The sequence below is a fragment of the Sphaeramia orbicularis genome, chromosome 14 (genome assembly GCF_902148855.1).
Source record: "Sphaeramia orbicularis chromosome 14, fSphaOr1.1, whole genome shotgun sequence".
In the NCBI taxonomy this organism is placed as follows: domain Eukaryota; kingdom Metazoa; phylum Chordata; class Actinopteri; order Kurtiformes; family Apogonidae; genus Sphaeramia; species Sphaeramia orbicularis.
The window spans coordinates 55,171,579-55,178,843 of record NC_043970.1 but is presented as its reverse complement, the minus strand read 5'-3'; positions in this window follow the sequence as shown (position 1 = coordinate 55,178,843).

Sequence of the window (7,265 nt, the reverse complement as noted above, 5' to 3'; positions counted from 1 at the left end):
ATACTAATAAGCCCAATAATATGTGATGTTCAGTTGTTCAAAGTAAACAAAGGGGGCCCTCTAGTGGTGGGAATAAGTGTCACTAACGTATATTTTGTCCTTGCGGTGTTCCCGTAGTCAGTTCAGACATAAGAAGGAGCTAACAGACACGTTTCTTTCACTCTGTTTGTATGGCCCCAAAAACGTTTGCCTGTGAGTATTTTCTGTTCAGTTGTTGTCAGAATGAATAGTATCAAATATCTGTGATTTGAACCTTTGTTTCTGGATAAAAAGATGTTGTAAATCTTAAATTAGTCTGTAAATGCTAATTGTTAGCGTGTCTATGGATTTTCCCATTCAAGTTAGCATGGAGCTAGCTGTCTTTTTCCCATTCATTTAAATGTATAATGCCATGTAAATGTACTAAGGCAGTGAACAGAACTCAGACATATTCTGTTTGTATGTGTCAGTTTTACAGTGAGTCTACAGGAACAGATTTGGACACAAGTTTTGGTCTTTTCTTGGTAAACCTGTTGTCTATCTGCAGCTAATCGCTACACGCACACAAGCAGAAGAATAGGAGTTAGAATAAAACGGCATTAATGGGAGAGAAAAAAATTATCAGCGTTATTTAATGAAGGTGTTAACGCGGTAATAACACGTTAACTTGTCCAGCCGTAGAACAAACAAATATATTTAAAAAGAGATATACAGAACTGTTTCTGAATAGGAATATGGAACATGAAGGATAAAAATAGTACTGTCTCAAAGAGCAGCTATGGTTCTTGGAATTAAGAGAACAAATGTGAGTCTGGATGAACTGGGACTGTGGGCGTGAAATTATGGGATGGACCTTATGATGCACTTAAGTCATCCACTCCTCTGGCAAAGTTAAAAAAAAAAAAAAAAAGTACCTTGAGTTTAAAATAATTCAGAAATATTGAATTGAGATGGTAGATATGTTTTTGTTGTTGATTTTTTTAAATTGTATTTTTTATTATTCTGGTGTGAATGCTGGATGCTGTTCACATTTAAGTTGATGTAAACAGTCTATGAGGTGAAAAGGAGAGGCACAAAAATCAGCTTTTGCTTCTCGCCTATTCCTTTTTTGGTTTTTATGTTTATTATGATTAATGTTCTGAGTACAATGATTGATGTAAAACCAAAAATAAATAAATTCATTCATTCATTCAAACTTTATTATGAAATAGTTTTGGAATCCCTGGAACAACTTTTCAAGCCAGAGGAAACAAAATGCATCACAAGGTAAATGAAATAATCACAAAAATTAAACAAATAAATCTATAAGAGAAGAATGAAAGTCTAAAACACAGGTGTCAAACATTTGGCCCGGGGGCCAAAACCAGCCCGCCAAAGGGTCCACTACGGCCTGTGGGAAGAATTTCTGAAATGCAATATTTACACTGAAGTTAATAACGATCAATGATGTTAAAATCATTTTAGGTCAATTCAATCTAAAGTGGGTCAGACCAGTAAAATACTATCATAATAAACTATAAATGATGAAAACCACAAATTTCTCACTTGGTTTTAGTGTAAAAAAGGTAAAATTACACCAATATTTACATTTATAGACTAACCTTTTACAAAAAAAAATGTGAACAACCTGAAAGGTCTTAGAGAAGTATGTGAAATTTTACCAACATTCTGCCTTTGACTAAATGTTTTGTGTATTTGTAGATCCACTGTGATCTGTGAGCTGTCATGTACATGTAGAATTGCACTTATTTTTCTAAAACATTTCCAGGTTGTTCATTTTTGTTCGTGTTATGTTCAAGTACAGTTTGTAGAGGTAAACATTTTCATTATGGAATTTAACTTTTTTTCACTCAAAAATATAAGAAAAAACTTTGGAGTCGATATTATTTCTAAGTTCCTATCCTATTATTTATATTATTTGACTGGTCCGGCCCACTTCAGGTCAGATTAGTCTGTATGTGGAACTGGACTAAAATGAGTTTGACAGCCCTGGTCTAAAACACACACAGAACGTAGGGATAAACACATACAGGCCACAAACATGAATCCAATAATAAGTCATTTCAGTCATTGGTAGAGTCATAACCAAGACATAAAAATACAAACTGAATCAGCTGATTGAATGTTTGAGGCAAACTGTTACAAAAACAGAAGCAGCTTTGTCACCTGTGGTTTAAATCTGGACCCTGAAGAAAAAGAAGAAAAAAAAAAAACCCCTCATGTGGAGCCGACAGTCCAGACATTCACTGAAAAACAACTGGAGCTTCATGAGTCACATCTGAACCAAAGCATCAGGACGATCATCATGAACCTTCAGTGGACCTACTCACAGTTCAGTTCACCAAAATAAGACAAGAAATAGTCCCATCACTGACCCATTTACACATGAGGAGCTGAAATAAAGAGGTAAACTGAGTCATCTCCCACAACAGAAAACCATGTGCTTTGACCAGTTAACAGTTAACATGCACTAACATACTCTTACATTACATAAAAACAATAGGTAATCTATTACAACAACTACTTTGTGTACAATTAAATAAAAATATCATGTTTTAAATTAAGGAATTATCTTGATAAAATGAAAGGAATAGGAAAAATAAATAAATACATAAATAAAAAAAAAACGTGCTACTTGATTATATTATTACATTATGTTCCTAGAATTTGGATCTTTTAGATTCATTTGTATATTTTTAGTTTAGTGTTTAATAACATAAACCCAGTGTGTCCATCCACTGGCACTGATCCAACTGCATGGGTTTGACTGGAGAATCAATGTTGGAGAAGATGACGGTGTTTCCATGGTAACTACACAGCCTCTGAACATCCAAATATGGTCATATAGACGAAGAACTGTATTTGACACCAATTATTGACATGTGCTGATAGGATGAGAGGATCAGCAGGTATGAAACAGCTTCCATCAGTAGATGGTTTAGGTTAAAGGTGGATGTTTGGGTCTGTAAGGGTTAAACTGAAACTCCAGTTCAGAAAGCATCATTAACCCTTTCATGCACAGTGGTCACTACAGTGGACTGCTATTCTCCAGCTGTTCTCTTATATATTCTTGGATTTTGTTGTTTTAGTTGCAGATCAGCCGACACAGTGGACACTTATGGGTCCAAACACAGTCATGTCCCGTCAGAGTGAACTTTAATTGATCACCATTCCAACATTTATTTCAGTATAAAGTAGCTCCTTGTTTTGGATAATCCCTTATGGTCCAACTAAAGCAAAACTGAATTTAAAAGTAAAACTGTAGGTCATTTAGCAACACTAATCTGTCAGATTGTGTCTAAAATGTCCCGTCAGACAGATTTGGAATACTGTGTTTGGACCGTTATGCACCATCCCATACACTGGAATTCAGAACATTACTGGAACTTTCCTGTTCTAGATAAACCTGATCTGCACTAACAGGTTTGAGTGTAAATCGATTGTTAACTGTTTTTAGACTGTAATTAACAGTTTTCTTACACAAAAGGTTTGTTTTTGCATATTATGTCCATGAAGTGAGTAATAACTAGCATTAGAGTATATAAAAATATGAGAAAACATCAGATTAGCTGCATTAAAAATGTTTTTATTTCATAGTTTTCACATATATATCACTGTCTGACAATGGATTTTAAATACATGTTTCTTTGCTTCAAACGATAAACACATGCTGTCCAGCTGAGTGGACATTTTTGTAACTCCATTAAAAATAGGTTCATAAAAAATTTTCAATCGCATTGTTTTTTTCATGCCTAAAGAGGAACAAAAACACTCAGGAAAAAAATCCTGACTAAGCTTCTCATAATTCATGCATGAAAGGGTTAATGCCATTTTCACAAAATTAATGAAAAACAGATTTTAAGAGTTCTGACCTGGTTCTGGTTCTAGAGGTCAGAGAAAAAAACCTCTAAATCTCTTTGTATAGTGTCTCCAAACGTACAGAAGAGGAGGTTTACTACTGTTCCTGTTCCTCACCATCTGTCTTATGTACAGTTCTCCACAAGTTCGTCGTCCTCATCCTCAGCCTCTTTTCTCACTTTTTTTTTTTTAAACATTCTTTTCATTGAACTTTTTCTAAATTATAACAGTCCAGCACATATACAGGTTGTATGAAATATGTAGCAAGTCCAAAATTCGTCCACAGCAGTGATCTCAAAAGTCCTTATTAGGTCTATTTCGGGCAGTTGCACTCTGAGTTCCCAGATACTCCAACACTTTGCCAAACTTTGCCGTCCTTCTGATCGTTAACACTTTCATGCACAGTGGTCACTCCAGCGGTCACTCCAGTGGTCACTCCAGTGGTCAGTTCTTCTCCAGCTGTTCTCTTGTATATTCATGGGTTTGGTTGTTTTAGTTCCAGATCAGCCAACACAGTGGACACTCATGCACCATCCCATAATAATCCACTGACATTCAGAGCAGTACTGTCACTGCTGTTCTAGATAAACCTGATCTGCACTGACATGTCTGAGTGGAAATCACTTGTTTTTTGTTTGACACAAAGGTTTTTTTTTGCATATTATCTCCATGAAGTGAGTAATAATTAGCATTAGAATATGTTCAAATGGGAGAAAACATCAGATTTGCAGCATTAAAAAGGTTTTTATTTCATTATTTTCATATCACTTTCATACGGAACAGGATTAGGGCCACTGCACTTTAAACTCTGAATTCTGACTTTATTTCCTCAGATTTCTGACTTTAATCTCAGAAGTCTGACTTTTTTTCATAATAATAATAATGAAAAATATATATTGGACCTTATTTTATTTTATTTTTTCCCAGTGGCTTTAATCCTCTTCTGTACCTTCTGATATTGGGTTTTAAACACACATTTCTTTACTTAAAAAATTAAATGCATGAACATTTTTGTAACTCCATGAAAAAAAAAAACAATTTTTTTTTTCATGTCTAAGGAGGAATAAAAACACTCAAGAAAAAAATCTTTACTAAGGTTCTCATAATTCATGCATGAAAGGGTTAATGTCAAATCTTAGTCTTTCCAGGGAAATATAGTCTGATATCAAAGACTTCTGCAGATGTGTTGAAGGAGGTTCTTCTCCTACCCGCTTGGTCAGAACAGCCTTATGGCCGAGCATAAACAAAAAATTAAGTGTTCTTCTGTGTTCTCAATGATTCAGGGATATATCCCAATAGGCACAATAATGGATTAGGCTGTAACTGGTCTTTTCTCACTTTTATTAAATTTACCATCTGCTGCTTCAGCCTGAAAACAAAACCAAAGGATGATACACTTATGGACCTTAACCCTTTCATGCATGAATTATGAGAACCTTAATGGGTCCAAACACAGTCATGTCCCATCAGAGTGAACTTTAATTGATTGTCATTCCAACATTTATTTTAACCCTTTAACTACCCCACTAAGAGGCACCTGATGAGTAACTCAACCATATGGTCGAACAGGCAGTTAAGTAGCTCCTTGTTTTGGATAATCCCTTATGGTCCAACTAAAGCAAAACTGAATTTAAAAGTAAAACTGTGGGTCAAACTGTCTCTAAAATGTCCCTTCAGAGAGATTTTGAATACTGTTTTTTGACCCTAATCAAGTTATTTTTCCTGAGTGTTTTTATTCCCCTTCAGGCCTGAAAAAAACAATGGAAATCTTTTTAATGAACCTATTTTTCATGGAGTTGCAAAAATGTCCACTCAGCTGGACACCATGCATTTAATGTTTGAAGCAAAGAAACATGTATTTACTGATATACTGTGTGAAAAGTATGAAATAATTTTTTTAATGAGGCTAATCAGATGTTTTATCATATTTTAACATATTCTAATATTAGTTATTACTCACTTTATGGGGATAATATGTAAAAAAAAAAAAAAAAAAAAAAAAAAAACTTTTTGTTTAAGAAAAATGGTTAATTACAGTCTATAAACAATAACAAGCAGCTGATTTCCACTCAGACATGTCAGTGCAGATCAGGTTTATCTAGAACAGCAGTGACAGTACTGGTCTGAATGTCAGTGGATTATTATGGGATGGTGCATGAGTGTCCACTGTGTTGGCTGATCTGGAACTAAAACAACCAAACCCATGAATATACAAGAGAACAGCTGGAGAAGAACTGACCACTGGAGTGACCGCTGGAGTGACCACTGTGCATGAAAGGGTTAAATTAAGCCTTTATTTATAGATGTATTTTATGTCTAATCCCATGTATTTAATTATGTTATTTATTTTTTATTCCTTAATCGCTGCTGCTGTAGTGCATTTTGTCCTTTAGTTGTCTATGAATTGCTGATTTTACATGATTTTCTAAAGCACCTTGAATCCATGGTTCTATAGAAAAAAGTGTGTTTATTCCTGTATCAGTCCAGACTGTGTGACAGTGAACATGGAGTTTTTCTTCATATTCTTTGACTCTGTTGATGAGGTTCTGCTTCTCCTTTGTTGTTGTTTCATTGGTCGGCTCCTCGAGCGCCAGTTCTTCCTTCAACATGTGGTCGTAGAGCGCCCTCTCCTGTCTGGAACCCATAAAAGCCTCGTGCAGTTTTCACCTGAGGTCCCTGAATGCACCAGACAAGAATCAGCCCACTTTGTGAGCAGGAAAACAGGTGAATCCACTGACTTTAATGATGGATCTGGTCTGTTCAGCTCTGAAAACCTGGAAGTGGTGCTGCTCCTGTGAGTTAAAGTCAATACATTTGTTCATTTTCAGTTCAAAGGTCTGTGTTTTAGCCATGTACTGACAGAAAATATCAAATTAAAGCATCAGGTTAAGCTGGAAAACTGGAAATGTTTGATTTGGTGTGAATATAAAGCTTTCATAGTCAGATTCCACAGACCTGCTTTTCCCAAACTTAAGGTCAGGACCTCAGAATGGGTCATGGAGCAGGTTTTTTTGGTAACTACAGAACAATACAATATATGACACAGGTGTCAAACATGAGGCCCAGGGGCCAAATCCGGCCCACCAAAGGGTCCAGTCTGACCCACCAAAGGGTCCAGTCCGACCCACCAAAGGGTCCAGTCTGACCCACCAAAGGGTCCAGTCCGGCCCACCAAAGGGTCCAGTCTGACCCTGGGATGAATTTGTGAAATACAAAAATTCTACTGAAGATCTGAATCCTTTTAGTTCAGGTTCCACAGACAGACCAGTTTCATCTGCAGTGGGTCGGATCAGTCAAATACTGTCATAAAAACCTGTAAATACTCACAACTCCACATTTTTCTCTTTGTAAATGGAAACACTTTCATGTCATTTTCCTGTATTTACACTAAAACTAATTGACATTTCACAAAAACATGAATAACCTGA